Genomic DNA, 19,963 nt, shown 5'->3' with positions numbered 1-19,963 from the left:
TTTGAGGTGGTCATTGAGATGTTCAATAAGATGAGCAGAACAGGTGTGAAGAAGAATGGTTTTACTATCTCAACTGTTATACGTGCCTGTGGGAGGTTTAGTAGAGGATCTGATGACTACGGGAACAACGATGATGATAGAGACTGTGTGGGCATGCCAACGCCATGAAACTTGGAGTGGTCGAATTTGATCTTTATGTACAGTGTAGTTTGGTAGACATGTATGGAAAATGTGGTCTGCTGAAATAATTAAGAATGGCGTTCGATTGGATAAAATATAGCAATACAAGATATGATGTTTGTTGGAGTGCAATACTTAACACTTACATGCAACATGGTCATACAAAGAAGCCATCAAACTCATGTTTGTTGGAGTGCAATTCTTAACTGACAAACAAGCATGAGATAGCAACGCTTACGAGTTCGATCGAGTCATGCTCAAACAATCTCCCCCTTTGTCAATTTAGTGACAAAACTATCAATACATATAGGTTACAAAAATAAATAAACTCTGTAGCTTCTGATCTATCATGGTTGATTTCCCTGGTTCTTCAACTTCCTTGAATTCTTCGTAACTTCAAGTTCTCCATCGATTATGAACGTGTTCGACTTAGCATCATTGTTGTTGAAGATCCGTAGCAATAACAATAAGAAAAAAAATGTTCTCAATCATTGATTGTGTTAATCAAAGTCCAATTGTATCACAAGTTTGAAATAACACTACGGTGATATGATTTGCTCCATCTTAGTCAATACTTTTATCTTTTGCACAACATGTAAAACCTATAGATTGGAATCCTCTCCCCCTTACATAATGATCCGTAAACCATATGTTTGTAGTGTGAACTACTAAATAATTATCCCCCTTTTTGTCAATATAAATTGGCAAAGGTACGGAAATTATGGGATCGTTATGAATTCTCAAAAGATAATTCATGACTAAAGAAGCATATGAACTTTTCTTTAGATGATTTCGCATAGTCAAACTTAGTGTATTCATCAAGGAGTTTATTAAGATACAAATTAACCCCTACAAATTCCACAACTGCTCTCCCCACAAAGATATAGCAATTAAGCACACATGTTCATTTAAGAACTCTTCCCACAAAGATATAGCAATTAAGCACAAGTTCATTCCCAAGAGAACAACATGAGCGACCTTACTTTTACAAGAAAATAAGGATTTCTTTGGACATTCACAAATCACAAGGATTTGTATCCAGTTTCATCGAGTAAATTAACAATTAGAGAATCTTTTTGATTAATCTAACCGGAATCACTCAACATAAGAAAACTTACGGAGTGAATACAATACTTTCACATAGAGTGGATCAGGGAAAGATCAATACTGCGGAATATCTCAAAAAGTTAATTCTATCTTTTTATCACTATATGCATAAAGACATAATAGATTTAATTTTTGAGCATTTATGAGATAATAGCACAAAACACAGAACGTAAAGGCACGTATCTCATAAGACATTTGCAATATAGAAAACCAATAAGATTAAATACTACAAGTTCATCTTTTAAAAAGTTAGAATTTAAATAAATAAATCTAAAAACATGCAAGATGAAAAATGTTGGAAATAGCTTGTGTAATCACAATATATGCTGTATCAAACCCTAATTATCCTTCTCGAACACAAGAATAAATTCTCACAAGAAGTTTCCTAGACATTAAGATTCTTGAAAAATTCTTTATCGCCCCCAAAATCCTTGTCGTCAGAAGACATTGGAACATAAGGTTCATAAGGAAAGGAGTCAAGTCCTACAAACCTTTTTGGTTGTTGTCGAACCAGGGCATTTTGAATCTCCATAGATCTTAGTACAATAGCTTTTATTTCCTGAATCTCCATCCTGGTTTGCTTTAACTCTTCAAGAACAATAGGAAACTTTTGAATATTTGAGTTGTTATCTCTTGGTTTCTTCATATTTTTCCCTTTTCTCTTAAAAGTTGAATTATAGGAATGGGATTTCTCTTTTTCCTTAATGTTTGAAGAATTGACAATCATACGAATATCTTTTTCGTCAGAAGAAATAGTGCTTGGAGTCTCCATAATTTTGGAATGTGGATTTGTGAGTACAGAAATAAAACAACTCTACAAGCAACTTTTGATGAAAAGAGTTTCAATAAAGGAATAGGAATGCCAAAATATGGAACCTATAAATATAATCTGAATAGGGCTCACGTACAGATAACCTCAAAAGGGTAGAAAGGTCTATTTTAACCTTTTATTCACATAGTGTGAAATCTTTTCAATACTATTACTTGAAAAATAGAAAATTATGAATAGAAAAGATGGAAATTCAAGCAATAGTATTCAAGATACAAACTAGAATAGTTTCTGACCCTAGAGCCCGGTTGTGCACAGTTCTTGTCTCTTTTCTATCGGGCACATGAGATAAGATGCACTCTCAATACAGTTTGGCTGTGTTGGGGAGAACAATAATTTGTTTACCACAAGGTTCCTGCACGGATTTATCAACATCCCTATTTATAGTTTGTTTAGACTTAGTTGTTTTCTGTAATGATCTAACATTTTCCTTATAAATCAACTTTTTAGGAGAAGAGTTAACTTTACTTACTTCAGATGGATTTGACTTTAGAACAAGTTTGATCTTGTTTGCTAATCGAATGGCTCTCCGTTGCAGTTTGTTATCATACCTTACTTTATGTTTGTACTTGAAACAATTAGAGAGTTCGTGACCCTTAATAGTACAGTAAGGACATGTCAATGTGAAGGATGGTTCAGACACCGTGGCTGAACATGCCGCTAAGAAACGCTGAGTACCGAAACATAAAACATAAGACTTAGATAATAAGTTCCTAGTCTTTAGGATATAGATAACACACGGTTTTGGTGCAATTGGGTTCAATTATGAACTCTCTTTATATAGAGAAATACCTCAACGACTAGTTTTTTGAAATCACAAAATCCGGCACTGTTATTAATATAGATTGAACACCGGCAAACGTTACTGGTATTTGTGTGTAAAAACGACTCACGGGTTTTCTGGTAAAAAAAGTGGTGGAGGAGACAAGTGCTCGCTGAAGCATGTGCTCGAAGTTACAAATCGTATGAATCTTTAAACAAATTTACTGCACGAGAGTACTTTGAGTTTGAGAAACTAATCTTTAGGACCCTGGCATAAGCCAAGACAATGGTCGTTCCAGGTTCAATTCCGTCACAAGTGGAGGAGAAGGGTCGGTCTATAGGGAGGGAAGCTGAGATTGTGTGGAGATCGATGTAGATTGATCTATTGGTGATGTGATGTGTTGAACTATTGTGAAAGTGATTCTCTATGTAGACGAGAGAAATCTTCCGAAAGTATTTGGTAACTTGACAGTGATGAGTCTTGGTTGTCGTCAGTTATCAGATCATAGGTTCAAAAACCTATCTATAGCAGCACATAAATCTCCTGTAAGTGGTGACAGTTGAAGGTAGTGGAAGTGGGAGATGATAAGCACGTAGTGCTACATTTTATACCCGTATTTATATTATCTAGGACTCGATATTTTGGCTAGTAATATTGTTTTGAGCTATTTGTAGGAAATGCAAGCAAATCCGTTCACCCGGAAAATAAATGGCTTAACAGAAGCTATTTGGCGTTTGCAATGAAAATGATCAAAAATGGCTGGCCTGGTAGCAATGAAAATGATCAAAAATGGCTGGCCTGGTATCTCTATATATCAGCAGCATGGAACTCATCACAGCCAACCGATACTACAAAAGAAAACAAAGAACTGCCTTTGTTTATACAAGCACGTGAAGCTCCACTATTGGTTCTTCAAAGTAAGGGAGCTGAGAGTCTAAGGAATTCAATTCATTTGTCTGGAAGCATTTGAACCCATTAGGACGTGTCTTTTCCTTCACCACACATAAATTTGGCATACAAAGCACAGAGCATATACTGTTCTTTGTGAGGTTAAAATATATTTTCATCTTTACTTTGCAGAAATGGGAATCGTGATGCTCTACAACAGCAAACAATCGATCTGATGTTGTGTTCGTTTGGAGAAGATGTTACAAGGCATGACTTGATTGAACATGAAGAAGATTTTGGGGATGAGTCTCATTATTTCGGTGATGGCTCAAGAGCAACAATGATGTCTCGAAAATGAAATACTTGCTGGAAATGGTGGTGTTGAATGGAGATAGTACCTCAGTTATGTATGGATGTGGACCAGATTCATCCATGGACAGAAAAGGGGGTTCCCGACAGGTATACAAGCTGGAAAACCAGCTGAAATATATGCATCTACTGCTGTTAATTGGTGATGGAGAATAACGGGGAGTTGCTGCCGTGATTAATGGCAGTAAATGGTGTTGCTGGTGATCGATGACGGTAGTTGGATGGTTAATAGCGGGTGATGTTTTGTAGTTAGAGTGTGAACTGAAAAACAACCAAGAAGGAACTGTGGTCGTGCAAAAGTGTTTGCAGTGTGGTTGTTGGTAATAGACTAGTCTGTCGGTATCAAGAGACGGACAACAAGCTTACCTGCTACAAGTTAATGGTTCCGAGATGCCTGCTAAGTGGTTCTGGATGATGGTTGTACAGGGAGAAGAGTATTTGGCTAATTTTTGAATTGGAGGTTACAAATACAAGATGCTCATAAAGTTCAGCTGGGTTTGATGGGGAGCGTGGTTCGAGTTATGTCCAGGGAAGAACTGAATTCAGGCTACAAGAATTGAAATCGCTGTGTGCTGGCTCAAATGAAGAAACGGGAGATAGTTATGGGTTATATCTCAAGGTCATGAGACCAGTGAAGACGAAAAGATGGACTAGCTGAAGGATGATGTTCATAGTTGCCTAAATTCCTTTTCCTCGCCAATTTAAGTTCACATCTTTCTACAATTTACGACGATAAGAAATGGGTCTGAAGTTGGAGCTAATGGAGAAATGGAGGTGTATTTGTTGTGTGTTACGAGAGATGGCATTGCTATTGGATTCCTGGTGGTGAGCTGTTGTTGCCGAGATGGAGAAGAATTGAGCTCGAGTGGTGATTTGTATGAGCCGTTGGTACTGGTGGAGGATGATGGTCAATGAGATGAGAAGATGTGGCTGCAGTCAGTGAAGGCGAGTGCTAGGTAGGCGGACAGAGAATAGAAGTTGGCAAGGAGGCTTAGTATGGCCGGTGATTGAATGGGCTTTTGGAGATACTTCAATAGTCCAGTTAGAGGACTTCGCAGCATATATATATTTTGAGATAGAAGATCAGAAAGGGGAGGCCGACGCTGCAAGAGGCTACACTGCCGAGAATAGCAGTTAGGTTCTGAAAGGGAGGCGCGACTACAAGCAGTTCAAGAGAGCCGCAGAGGAGATTAGGGTTTGAATCTTATTTTTCTCCTTTTTGATTAGCTAGGATTTTATATTCATATTTGTTTATGGTTTTTAAGAAATCCATGCCTAGCTAATTTCATGTTAGGGTGAAAGGATGAAGTTGTAGGATATATTTTTTTCATGAATAAGGGTTTTCTATCGATCGAACTTAAGTTTAATAATTTTGTCTCTCTATCAATATTTAGTTTCTAGCTAGATTTTTCATGTGCTATGCCATGTATAGTTCAATGTTGGATTAGTAGAAAAACTCATTGAACTTTAGTAATAATTGAATTATGAATATTATTTGACTCTTCATAACATGTATGATTAGTGTTTAGAAATTCTACTTTTAGGTGAGAACAAATAATTCATTTTTGATGATTCTTGTCAGCGATTCGTAAATGCAATATCTTCCATGTTTGAGAAGTTAGGTTTGCCACTCTACATGAGTTTACTTGAGACCCTTTGTGATTGAATACGAGTAATTTGCCTGTAACGGATTCCTGGAACCCTAACATCTTCATATCCATGGTTACCGACTTTCCATTGATTTTATTTTAATATTTTTATTTCGTTTTCAATTTCAAAAATCCAAAATATTATTTCGTTATTAGTTTTATCAGAGATATTGGTTATTGGTATTTTCACCGCTCCCTGTGGGAACAACCCGTACTTGCCTTTGTCTACTAGTTAGACACCGTGCAATTGTGGTTATCACATATAGGGTTATCCCGAAACCCTATCAATTTTTGGCGCTGCTGCCGGGGAGCGGTTGTGGAATATTGTAATTAGTATTTTTGATTTTGTAAATAGTTAGGTTTTTATTTTATTTTTGTATAGTATATTTTTTTTTTATTTTTAGGATTCATTTTTCCTTTTGACTCTTTTTGTATTTTAGAATTTTATTTCAGGAGCCTTTTTGAGGATGATGAATTTTTTGTACGAGACGTCATCTAAGATGACACTTGCAGAATATAAGCGTAGAAATTCACATTCTTATGAGAGATCTCCTGATATGAAGCTTGGGGAGTATATGCATAGGCAAAGGTATGGAGATTTTGCTCTACATGTGGTAAGTGAAGAATCGCCTCGAATGATATATGAGAAGTATTACAAACACACACCGCTTAGTTTGGAACAAAGATTGAGAGTTCTTGAATGCCAAAAATTATTTGTTGCTGATGATGAATATTGTAGTGACTCTCTGTTCCAGATAGAACATATAGATGACCCCGTGGATGATTGTGGTGATGATTTTCCTAATTCCATTGATGAATCTACCTCACAAGATCATTCACCCGACTTAGAGGTTGTTTCTAGACCCCTAGACTTCCAAAAGTTGCCTAGTATAGGGTTAGAATTGTGTGCTTCTAAAGTGTTGTTGGATTACTTTGCATCTAAGTACCCAGAAGACTTTCTTGTTCCTGATATTGTGCATGAGGCGGTTGATACTATTAAGGTAACTTGCACTGCTGATTTTGAACCTTTATCAGTTTGCATTTCTCATTTTTCTAACTATAATGACCCTATGCCTAATGATATTGTCGATGCATTATTCCCTCCTATGGTTAATCAAGGTAACTCAACAACATAAGTTATTTCCGCGGACTTAGAACTAGATTTAGGAGTTATTGATTTTTATGAACTTAAACCACTAAATGCATGTTTAGGTCATTGTGCTGAGTTTGATGATTCTTTTCCTTTTGACAATGTCAATTCATTACTTCTTATGATTTCTAGTGAAGATATTGTGTCGACGGAAGTTATTTCAGCTGATCTTGAACCTGATTTAAAGAGTATGTCCCAAATAGAAACTAATATACATTCTATGTTTGTTGTCCATGTGAGTCATTTAATTATCTTGACTAAGGACTATATTCTATTGGGAACGGATTTACACATATTTTCGGATGTTTTTAGTGTTTGCAGGTTCATATTTGCAGCTGATATATTCGTTGGGTAGATCCCCAACTTTTCCGACTTTATATATATGCTTTGCTGGTTACTTTGGTGCAACCTCATCTTGTTTGAGGTTCTCAATATGCGCAAAGACGGATACAAGATTATGCTTCATGGGAGTCAACCCATCAGATTTGTTTTCTTTCCTATATCTTTTATTTGTTTGCTTGAATTTCCCATCTTGATTTCAAGTACGTTGGATGACTCAATTATATTGAGGACAATGTAACGTTTAAGTGTGGGGGTGTGGCATTTTCGTTAGGATCTATAAAAAAAAATGAAAACATTTTGCATAATATGACCAGTTGTTGAGAGGGTCTTTAAAAAAAAAAAATAATTCGATGAATAGCGGGTCTTTTTCATTTTTCTTACATGTTATGATCAGCTGTGTAGCGGGTCCACAAAAAATTTTATGTAAAAAATAAAATAAAAATGATCAGCTGTTTAGCGGGTCTTTCTGTCTAGCTGTTTAGCATACATCTCTCGATCTAGCTGTTTAGCGGATCCGTCTAGTTGTTTAGCGGACATTTCTCGATCTCGTTGTTTAACAGATCCGTCTAGCTGTCTAGCGGACATCTCTATACCACGGTTTTGTGGTTTCGTCTAGTTGTTTAGAAGACGTCACTTCTTATCCAGCTGGAGCAGATATATTCTTTGTTTTTTCTCGAGGACTAGCAAAATATAAGTGTGGGGGTGTTGATAAGCACGTAGTGCTACATTTTATACCCGTATTTATATTAGCTAGGACTCGATATTTTGGTTAGTAACATTGTTCTGAGCTATTTGTAGGAAATGCAATCAAATCCGTTCACCCGAAAAATAAATGGCTTAACAGAAGCTAATTGGCGTTTGCAATGAAAATGATCAAAAATGGCTGGCCTGGTATCTTTATATATCAGCAGCATGGAACTCATCACAGCCAACCGATACTACAAAAGAAAACAAAGAACTGCCTTTGTTTATACAAGCACGTGAAGCTCCACTATTGGTTCTTCAAAGTAAGGGAGCTGAGAGGCTAAGGAATTCAATTCATTTGTCTGGAAGTATTTGAACCCATTAGGACGTGTCTTTTCCTTCACCACACATAAATTTGGCATACAAAGCACAGAGCATATACTGTTCTTTGTGAGGTTAAAATATATTTTCATCTTTACTTTGCAGAAATGGGAATCGTGATGCTCTACAACAGCAAACAATCGATCTGATGTTGTGTTCGTTTGGAGAAGATGTTACAAGGCATGACTTGATTGAACATGAAGAAGATTTTGGGGATGAGTCTCATTATTTCGGTGATGGCTGAAGAGCAACAATGATGTCTCGAAAATGAAATACTTGCTGGCAATGGTGGTGTTGAATGGAGATAGTACCTCAGTTATGTATGGGTGTGGACCAGATTCATCCATGGACAGAAAAGGGGGTTCCCGACAGGTTTACAAGCCGGAAAACCAGCTGAAATATATGCAGCTACTGCTGTTAATGGGTGATGGAGAAGAACGGGGAGTTGCTGCCGTGATTAATGGCAGTAAATGGTGTTGCTGGTGATCGATGGCGGTAGTTGGATGGTTAGTAGCGGGTGATGTTTTGCAGTTAGAGTGTGAACTGAAAACAACCAAGAAGGAACTGTGGTCGTGCAAAAGTGTTTGCAGTGTGGTTGTTGGTAATAGACTAGTCTGTCGGTATCAAGAGACGGACAACAAGCTTACCTGCTACAAGTTAATGGTTGCGAGATGCCTGCTAAGTGGTTCTGGATGATGGCTGTACAGGGAGAAGAGTATTTGGGTAGTTTTTGAATTGGAGGTTACAAAGACAAGATGCTCATAAAGTTCAGCTGGGTTTGATGGGGAGCGTGGTTCGAGTTATGTCCAGGGAAGAACTGAATTCAGGCTACAAGAATTGAAATCGCTGTGTGCTGGCTCAAATGAAGAAACGGGAGATAGTTATGGGTTATATCTCAAGGTCATGAGACCAGTGAAGACGAAAAGATGGACTGGCTGAAGGATGATGTTCATAGTTGCCTAAATTCCTTTTCCTCGCCAATTTAAGTTCACATCTTTCTACAATTTACGACGATAAGAAATGGGTCTGAAGTTGGAGCTAATGGAGAAATGGAGGTGTATTTGTTGTGTGTTACGAGAGATGGCATTGCTATTGGATTCCTGGTGGTGAGCTGTTGTTGCCGAGATGGAGAAGAATTGAGCTCGAGTGGTGATTTGTATGAGCCGTTGGTACTGGTGGAGGATGATGGTCAATGAGATGAGAAGATGTGGCTGCAGTCAGTGAAGGCGAGTGCTAGGTAGGCGGACAGAGAATAGAAGTTGGCAAGGAGGCTTAGTGTGGCCGGTGATTGAATGGGCTTTTGGAGATACTTCAATAGTCCAGTTAGAGGACTTCGCAGCATATATATATATTTTGAGATAGAAGATCAGAAAGGGGAGGCCGACGCTGCAAGAGGCTACACTGCCGAGAATAGCAGTTAGGTTTTGAATGGGAGGCGCGGCTACAAGCAGTTCAAGAGAGCCGCAGAGGAGATTAGGGTTTGAATCTTATTTTTCTCCTTTTTGATTAGCTAGGATTTTATATTCATATTTGTTTATGATTTTTAAGAAAAGCCATGCCTAGCTAATTTCATGTTAGGACTAAAGGATGAAGTTGTAGGATTTATTTGTTTTCATGAATAAGGGTTTTCTATCAATCGAACTTAAGTTTAATAATTTTGTCTCTCTATCAATGTTTAGTTTCTAGCTAGATTTTTCATGTGCTATGCCATGTAGATTTCATTGTTGGATTAGTAGAAAAACTCATTGAACCTTAGTAATAATTGAATTATGAATATTATTTGACTCTTCATGCCATGTATGATTAGTGTTTAGAAATTCTACTTTTAGGTGAGAACAAATAATTCATTTTTGATGATTCTTGTCAGCGATTCGTAAATGCAATATCTTCCATGTATGAGTAGTTAGGTTTGCCACTCTACATGAGTTTACTTGAGACCCTTTGTGATTGAATACGAGTAATTTGCCTGTAACGGATTCCTGGAACCCTAACATCTTCATATCCCTGGTTACCGACTTTCCATTGCTTTTATTTTAATATTTTTATATCGTTTTCAATTTCAAAAATCCAAAATATTATTTCGTGATTAGTTTTATCAGAGATATTGATTATTGGTATTTCCACCGCTCCCTGTGGGAACGACCCGTACTTGCCTTTGTCTACTAGTTAGACACCGTCCAATTGCGGTTATCACATATAGGGTTATCCCGAAATCCTATCAGGAGATCGTGTAAAAACCATTACCACTTTGCACGGAAGACTGGGTCGATCGATTATCCACTGTTCCATTTATTACTTAACTGATAGCACGACTTACCACAACTATCATCGTGGATGTACCTCACATCACACGTGTTGTAGGACGCCAGACCAAAACCCTAGTGATATCCCCCCATGTGACATGAATTGATGTTTCATGCGTGAGTGGTCAATCTTTGACCTAAGACTATGAGTCTTATGAACTGAACCGACGAAGTTCAATATTATGATGGATGAAGCATGGAATGTTGAAGCAACAACATGCTCTGCAGACCATGATTGTTGAATTAGGTCACTATGTAATATCACTATGCTAGTTGAAGCAGTAATGACAGTCGAATGACTTAGTGATGGTTTTATGAGATTCCTGGATCGACCATAAACCATTATGTTGGTGCACTGAGCGCTTGTGAAAATAATCATCACTGAATGATCATCGAAGGTATTTCTCGATCTGTGTGTTATGAGTTAGTTGAATGAGAGGAGAGATTATACTATTAAAATAGTGGTTGACAGACGGACCAAATGTTTTTTAGTGAACCAATAAAATAATGATAGCTGGATCAATATTAAATTCTCAGATATTTATAGCCGGATCAACATGAGAAATATTGTAACTCGAATATTGATAGTTGAATCAATATGAGGAATATTGCCAGAAATGGCGGTTCTGAACCTTGTTGGCCATGACCCATTGCTAGCTGAAGCAATTAGGATATTGCCAGATAGGGCATTGATGATTAAAGCAAGTATTGCTAGTCAGAGAAAATACTGTAAGATCCACGAATAATTGGTAGCAAGACCAAGCCAAATATTACTTAACTAATTAATTAAAATATTGATTGTCGGATCAATATTAAAATATTGGTGTTTGAACATGTTCAAAATTATGCTAGACAGAGCATTCAGTTTACAACCCTAATTATGATCAATGGATGATCGACTGAGAGTCAACCAATGAATGAGAGAGGAACTGGCTTTACTAGTAATAGACCGACCATGTAGTATTCGGATGCTAGACTGAGCATTTACCAAACTCATTTGCAGAGCAGTTGGTGAAAGGATGATTAATTGTTGTTTAATCATTATTAAATTGTGCTTGACTGAGCAATAGGTAGTAGAACCTAATCTTGTAGAGAGAAGGTACCGACCAAGAGGTGTAGAACTGGCCCTTGGTGATCGTGGGACCATCTGATGGTGGGTGGATGACTATTTCCCAGTTGCAGGAAGGAGTTTGAACCAAACATGGACTCTAGATGATTAATTAGGTTAATAATCATCAAAAGAGGTGGGACTGGCTTTTGCAAGCCAAAGGGCCGACCATGACCGGCCATGGTGGCATGCACGTGTCACCATGCTCTCTGCGGACCAATCCTGAGAATTTTGATATTTTCTGGTAGTCCATCGAGCATTATTTCACCCTTGTATGAAGAATTTGAGTTTCACTGAAACTCTTAATAGTGATGGAAAGATCACTATTAAAAATATTATAATATATTATTTTAATATTTCTCATGATGGTTGCAGGACCACTTATTTTTCTAACGACATGGTTCATGGAGAAATATGGAAGTTTCATGAGTTTTGATTGAAAGAGGAAACTCTAATAATAATAATAATAAAATAACAAAGAGAATAAAAAAGAGAGGAACCGGCCATGATGGCCATGGTTGCCGGTCCCGCCATTTTTTTTTATATTATTTTATTATTCTTCCTTTTCCTTATTTGATCCGACTTCCATATCCTTGTTCTTCCACGAATATTCTTTTGAGCATTCTTACTAAATATATCCGTGCCTCTTGCTCGGGGTTTACTCGGGGGTACCCTAAATGCCCGAAAGGTAAATATCCATTACTTTCCATGGAATTCAACTGAGAGAAGCCATGGATCCTGAGTAGGTGAGTATTTAGGATTTAATAAGTGTATAATTTCTAGGAATTCAATTCGATGAATACTTCGACTAGATTTAATTAATTCTTTGCTCTATACTAGCATGCAATGTGTCTAGGAGCATTTAAATATGATGTGATCAGCATCATATTTATTCTGGGAAAGAATACAACACCAGAGATGAATTCTGAATTCATAAACAAATGCTGAGACTTTGAGCTTTGATTACAAAATACATGGAATATTAAAAGTTTTTCCTCATAAACCCTAATATTTCCCTCATGTATTACTGCTTCTGATGTGGTCACTGGACTTATGATTCACCCCCTGCAGAAGGGGAAGACATGATCCTCTTATGATTCTTCTGATGCTGCTGAGGGATGTATGATTTTCGATGTGATTTTACGAATATAACCTTCGTCAAAAGTCCATCATCAACAACCAGTATTGATTTGTATTCAATATCCATGCCAATACCTGATTTATTTTATACAGGAATTGGGCCCATTCTGCATATAATGCCTGTTGATGGTGGTTTTTAGTTCAGAGTCAAAATCGTAAACCCTGTATTTAATGCGTTGTCATCCTGTAAAGGAACGAAAGTCATCTAAAAAGTAATGAGTGCATAAACCTCTCACGGATGTATTGAGCAATTCAATGTAATTGAATATATATGTAATTCACTCAGAATGGTGCATACACCAACGATCCCAAATATTCTGTGAATCCTATTTTACACCGGCATTATTCACTAATGCATTGACCTTCCTGGTATTTTCCGATGTTATGTTCCTAGTCGAACTCTCAATATTGGCATGACATGACGATTAATGTTCACTCGCAGCGGAGTAGCATAAATCTCCCGAAGTGTCAGTATTGAGACCTGCATGAAAACACTCACATAGGCTACACCACCCTATGAAAAAGAGATCAGCGTGTTCACACACTTTTTAATTAAAAGTTAGCGCGATCAGACGCGTTTTAATTCTTTAAGGAAAATCTAGACTGTCTGTATCAGTCTTAAGAAACGATCACGGCCATACGATTTGGCCTTGCAATTCAATAGGCCTATCCTACTCCTACCGGAACTAGGAGATCATCATAACGACCACCGAAGGGCCCACTAATACCGCGACCGATCAGATTCCATCTAGTACACTCGCAACGCCATCGAACGCTAACCCTAACATGGGTGGTGGTGCTATTGAAAAAGAGAGCTCGAACGAGCTAAGACCTGCCAAAACGGTCTCAGAAACATCATGACCGTCCAACTTAGCTAGCCTAGATGGACGAATTATATTTTCCTTCGAATAATTAAAGAAGTGCCAACGTGTTCACCGTCCTCGGTCGATCGACTTGATCGTAGCAAGACGCATGCGCAACAACAAGAGGCTGGGGACACTGCTCCAGACTTCACGTTCCCAATAGAGGAAGTAATTGAGCTCTTGGAAGCATGGATTCAGGATGATGCCATCAAGCTACCTCCTGTCAGACGTCCACCAACTGAGGAACAGATGGCAAATCTAAAATATTGTCGTTACCACAGGTTTGTCAATCATCCCACCAATGAATGCAACAAGTTGAAGCGCATTTTCAAAGAAGAAATAGATGTGGGGGAACTTCAACTAGGCACTGAGGGAGTTCACAGAGACCCTCTCCCAGTCAGAAGTTTCACACTTTCTGGGGACTTTGCTCACAAAACCGTGCAATCCATGATGGAGCGTGTATGTGAAATTCTTTATTTCTCCAAGGCACATCAAGATATATTTGCAGCTCTCAATCGCATTGTGTCAGGCAAGCGCCTGTTTTCAATCCGGGAAACTACTCTTAAACCCCAACCTCTTTTAGAAGGCGTTGTTGCAAAATGCAAATGGGGACTGCTGACTACTGCTCGCATGAAGGGTGTCGAGTTCGAAAGCACGCTGATTGACGCGGCCTCTGACTTCAATGTTGTCACCATCAAGACCCTGATATCCGCAAAGATTCCAAAACAAGAAGCCGTTCTCTGTCCAACCATAATCAAAAGCCCGGAAGGAGAGTCTAGAGACGCTTACGGGTACATCAACCTCGAAATTAAGGTGGGAGACGCTCTAACACGCGGAAAATTTCATATTGTGAAAGAATGCCCGAATTATGATATGATTCTGGGACGCTCGTGGGTGCATGAAAACAAAGGAAATCTAGGATTATGTTCTTTTCCAGTGTCTATACCTGAAAGTATTTACAACAATCCGTCCAACCCCGAAGATTATTTGTTGCCGTATCAACAACTTGCTAATGTGATGCAACTACCTGGAGAGAGCCCATCGACGTATGTTTCAAGATTCTGAACCCAAGTAAGTCTTATCATACAACCCTTTCTACAATCAGTCAATCCACTTTCCTTCAAGGGCTGGGGACCTGACCCGATTGGCCAGCCAGCTGTTACTAGGAGATGTGAATGGGTTGTTGGGCCTTCTGAAAGTTTAATTAAAAATCTAGAAGCCGTCTCCATCAAAGATAACGAGTATGAGAGTCAAGTAGTTGTGCAACACCCAAACCCGTTTCACATTGGAGATATGGTAGTGAAAGTTATCACTCAGTCTGATTCACCTACAGAAGGGAAAGATGAGCCCTATCTAGTGGCAGACATTATCTTAGGGGGTTACTGCAAGCTCATCAATGCCGAAGAACTGGAAGGTGTGACAATTCACTCACGATGGCTCAAGCCTTTCAATACCTAAAACGTTGTCCTACTTTTCCTCCAGCGTTCTCTTTAGTGTTTTCTCCAGCAATTTCCCTTTTCATGCAATATTTTTAATTCCTCCAAAATGATTGCGCTGCTTGAACTCATAATTAGGGTTTCAATTTGTTAGTTAACCGAAGTATTGTTTCCTTTAAAGATCTCTTTACTCTTGAATCATGACACAAAGTATTGAGCAAGCCTAAATCCTCATCATTACCTATCAATTCAAACCAGAAAGAAAAAACCCTAAAAAGAAACATCTCATAGCTTTCAAGAAACACTGAAGGAATACATGCAAAAATAAAAGGGGCAAGAGAATCATCAAACAACCAGTATATGATTGTTAGGGCAAGCGCTTTGTACCCTGAAGAACAACTTACTTCAAAGATAAGGTGGCCTCTCGATCACCACATCATTACGTAGATTGCAACACGCTATTAATTGAGGTGGACAGGTTCATGGCCAATCTTTAGTTTCTATTATTGCATCCCTTCGTTATTTTTAGGGTTACATGCAATTATCATGGAGGCAGTATACATTCATGTAAAGACGCATCACCCTTATATGTGTGTCGCGTTCTCATTGACTGCACGACTCAATGGAATGAACATATTCTATTGTAACCCTACTGGGGAGCGCTACAGCTAGAGTCTCAAGATGTCATGAATAAAAGAACCATAACTTAGGCTCATCCAAAAAGCTACTGAGTATAATAAGAAAATGTCTACAAACTACGAAAAGTGCTCATCTACAAATAAAAGTAACAAAAGAGAAATTTAGTCACTATCAAGATCAGAAGTGCCTTCACCAGAACCGTCATTGGAAGCTTCTTCAACACCTTCGTCACAAGGTACTACCATGTCCTACCCGGAAGCCGCTTCAACCTCCCTTTTGAACGCCGCTTCAGCATCTTCTTTGCAAGCTTCCACGACATCCTCCCATGGAGCCGCCGTGACTTCTCTTTCAGGAGCTGCATCAACATCATCCCTTTCAGGAATTGTTTTACCATTCTCTCCAGAAGACGCTTCAGGACCTTTCTCGGAAACTGCTCCAACAACCTTTGGGTGTTCAGGTTCGTCCACGTCAGAGTCGAGAATGATGATGCCATTGTGAATAGGGTAATCATGCTTGTTTTCACTGGGAGGTATATTATGCTCGATCCTTCGCCGCTTTAGCCGAGTTGCAAACCTTTCATCTCTCGCGCTCGTCGGCTGAGGCGCTTCGTCGTGCCTCCATTTATCCTCCATGTCGACTGAAGCCAAGAAAGCTTGAAAACACCCTCGAACGATGCGTAAGTTCTCAAGAGACATGCCCTTTATGGCACGATCGGCTTCACGGAACGGAGAATCTATTTTGTCCATAACCTCCTCGAACGCGCTAGCCCTGGGTTTGTCGACATCAAAGCTCTTCTCTGGAGAAGTAAAATAATAATCATCACCAAAAGTTTCCATCATATACTACAAAGAGACATTGTGGTTGTATCAACAACTTACGTGATAAGAGAAATCAAATCAAGCCACGTCAGGGTATGAAGAAATACCTGGAACAAAGAAGGATGCAACTCTATGATGACTGGAATGAAGAAGGAAGCAACTCTGTGATGATCAATGAAGAGAAGAAGGCTCAGGCATTTCCTTTATATTCCGCAAAGCAACAAGATCCTGGGAAGGAGAGGAGTCTCTACTCGCCGTGTACAAAGGCTTAAGATGCGGGATAACGATCAAGTAGATGCTTATCCATCTGAAAAACAACTGACGTGCGCTAAGAGGAGACGTATCATACTCAAGGGTCGAACCAGCCCCTATCCTGGTAATGCACGCTAAACTTCTCGTGAATTTCTTTAACTGTCACCATGTAGTGCTTACCCCGCAATAGCGTGACTATTACGTGCTAAGCAGGGGACTTAATGTTGATGTTGGTTATTAGTTCGGGATCAAAATCGTAAACCCTGTATTTAATGCGTTGTCATCCTGCAAAGGAGAAAGTCATCTAAAAAATAACGAGTGCATAAACCTCTCACGGATGTATTGAGCAATTCAAGGTACTCGAATATATATGTAATTCACTCAGAATGGTGCATACAACAACGATCCCAAATATTCTGTGAATCCTATGTTAGACCGGCATTATTCACTAATGAATTAACCTGCCTGGTATTTTTCTATGCTATGTTCCTAGACGAACTCTCAATATTGGCATGACATGACGATTAATGTTCACTTGCATTGGAGTAGCATAAATCTCCCAAAGTGTCAGTATTGAGACCTGCATGAAAACACTCACATAGGCTACACCACCCTCTGACAAAGAAATCAGCGTGTTCACACACTTTTTAATTTAAAGTTAGCGCGATCGAACGCGTTTTAATTCCTTAAGGAAAATCTAGACTGTCTGTATCAATCTTAAGAAACGATCACGACCACACGATTTGTCCACGCAATTCAATAGGCCTAGACTACTCCTAGTGGAACTAGGCGATCATCGAAAAGACCACCAGCGTGCCCACTAATACCCCAACCTATCGGATTCCATCTAACATACTCGCAACGCCATTGAACGCTAACCCTAACATGGGTGGTCGTGCTATTGAAAAAGAGAGCTCGAACGAGCTAAGACCTGCCAAAACGGTCTCAGAAACATCATGACCGTCCAACTTAGCTAGCCTAGTTGTACGGCTTAGATTTTCCTTCGAATGATTAAAGAAGTGCCAACGTGTTCACCGTCGACCCAAATCCACCCTCGGTCGATCGACTTGCTCATAACAAGACCAGAGCGCATCAAATCACTTGCCCAAAGTAGGGTGAACATGCTGTTTGAAAACCCTAAAATTGCTTTGCGGCAACACGTTACTGTCGCAAATCGATCACAACCATCCATCTTTGCCGGCCAGATCGAATGGCTTATATCCAATTTTAGACGGCCCCAAAGGCATCAGTAAGATCACCGACAACCCACCTTTGCACATGATCGATCAACCTGTTCGAACTAACGTTCAGTGCCTTGAATCGCTCGCCCAAAAGAGGGTTGGCCGTGCGACCCCTAAACCCTAAATTACATCAACGACAATATGTAACTGCCGTAAATCATATTGTTCGTCCAACTTCGCTAGCCTAGTTGGATGGTGTAGGTTTATTTTCAGAAAACCAACAGGGTAGCATTGTGATCATTGTACACCCCTACTCCACAAGGAGTGATCGACCAAGTGATAGCTCGCCCATAGGGTCCTCAAACGATCACCCAAAGGTGGCCGGTCGTGCTACTTTTTTAAGACGCTCAATGCGCGACGGATTCAATCAAGTTCTAAAGCAACAATGCTTCATGCACATCGATTATTCTTCAGCTGCTTGTTTGAAAGTGATGCTTTATATACATTGATTATAAGCGATGTTATGCAAATATTGATTTCACAAATAACTTATTATTTAAACTAAAGCACTATGTTCCGATGTTAGCGACGAGTCTCATGACTTGATCCATTCACTCGAGACATCAAACACGTCACAAACTGGGGGATTCTCACTGGGGTATTGGTCTTGCGGCCTACAGTGTGTGGCGTGCAACACGCCCATTACGAGAAAATATCAGGAAATGACGGACGGTTAACAGTAATGAGAGTAGTGGGTGAAAGTGTGACCAGTCTTCCCTCATAACGGAAACACGATGATCACCACTTTCCGCACAACTCCACTTCTCCACTACTTAAATTCCCCCACTTCCTATGAGATCAGGGTCTCTCAATGACTTGTATAAATAGGTTTTCAACCTATTTCTACACAAGTGTTATCAACACAGGTAGCCAACAAACCATTTTCTGATACAAGTCATAAAACATCCACAGCTTCATAATTCAACATTCTGATCTCAAACACCTTCTTCGCTTCCCTCCCTAAGATCAATCCTTCTCCTTCACCTTGTGACCGAATTGAATCTGGAACGACCATTTCTTGGTTTAGGCCAGAGCCTTACAGATTGATCTCTCGAATATAAAAGTACTCCCATATAGTGCATTTGTTTAGGGTTTGAATTGTTTCTCATTCAACACACCCCAAATTTACCAAAAACAGTAGAATCTGTTTTGACCCCAAAACAATGCCAACATCCTTTTAATACTAACATACAACGCCGGAAGCCAAACCGGCATAAATATTATAAAATACGTCTTTGCCTACATAAGGGAAATTCAAAAAGTAACAACTAGTTTTTTGAAAAAAAATATGACCGTTGGAGTTTCTTTCTATATAATACCACTCCCCACCCTCATTCCCTTGGAAAAATATACTGAAAGCACCCACCAAATAACAAAAATCCTTCTATCAAGAACGCAAGCGTCAAAAAATAGATCGATCAATTTCAAGCTTCACAAGCGATGAGTGATTCATCAACAATCTCTATTTGCAAACCACCATCAAACTCTACTTGCAAAGTAAGTAGACTCAACATTACTAATACTATATCGACAGTTAAGATATTCTCTACTACGACAGTCATCATTGCAGCTGTTAAATTTGCAAGTCACCTTCTCATTTATCCATGGACTATCCATATATTTATTCGAAGTGTAGAAATTTTGATGGGACACGCCGGTTTTGGATTGCAAAAACTGATGATGTTGAAAATAGAAGAATGTTGCTAAGGTGTTTGAATCACCCAAAATGCGAAGAGTTTCAATAGTTAGACAAGGCTGTTGCACTATCGGAAATAAGAAAAAACACAAGGACCAATGCAAGCCTATTGATGGGTGTTATAT

The 19,963-nt window shown here is 39.0% G+C and overlaps 1 long non-coding RNA gene across 1 annotated transcript; it reads left to right on the top strand.

The window, feature by feature from the left end:
* Window positions 1-3,703: 3,703 nt before the first annotated feature.
* LOC113287372 lies at window positions 3,704-5,503 on the top strand. Its single transcript, XR_003330003.1, has 2 exons — window positions 3,704-3,796; window positions 3,960-5,503. It is a non-coding gene; the product is annotated as an uncharacterized LOC113287372 (long non-coding RNA).
* The last annotated feature ends 14,460 nt before the right edge of the window (window positions 5,504-19,963 follow it).

Source organism: Papaver somniferum, chromosome 6, assembly GCF_003573695.1.
Source record: "Papaver somniferum cultivar HN1 chromosome 6, ASM357369v1, whole genome shotgun sequence".
Classification (NCBI taxonomy): Eukaryota; Viridiplantae; Streptophyta; class Magnoliopsida; order Ranunculales; family Papaveraceae; genus Papaver; species Papaver somniferum.
The sequence above is the reverse complement of the archived record's forward strand: the minus strand, read 5'-3'. Positions and strand labels throughout refer to the sequence as shown.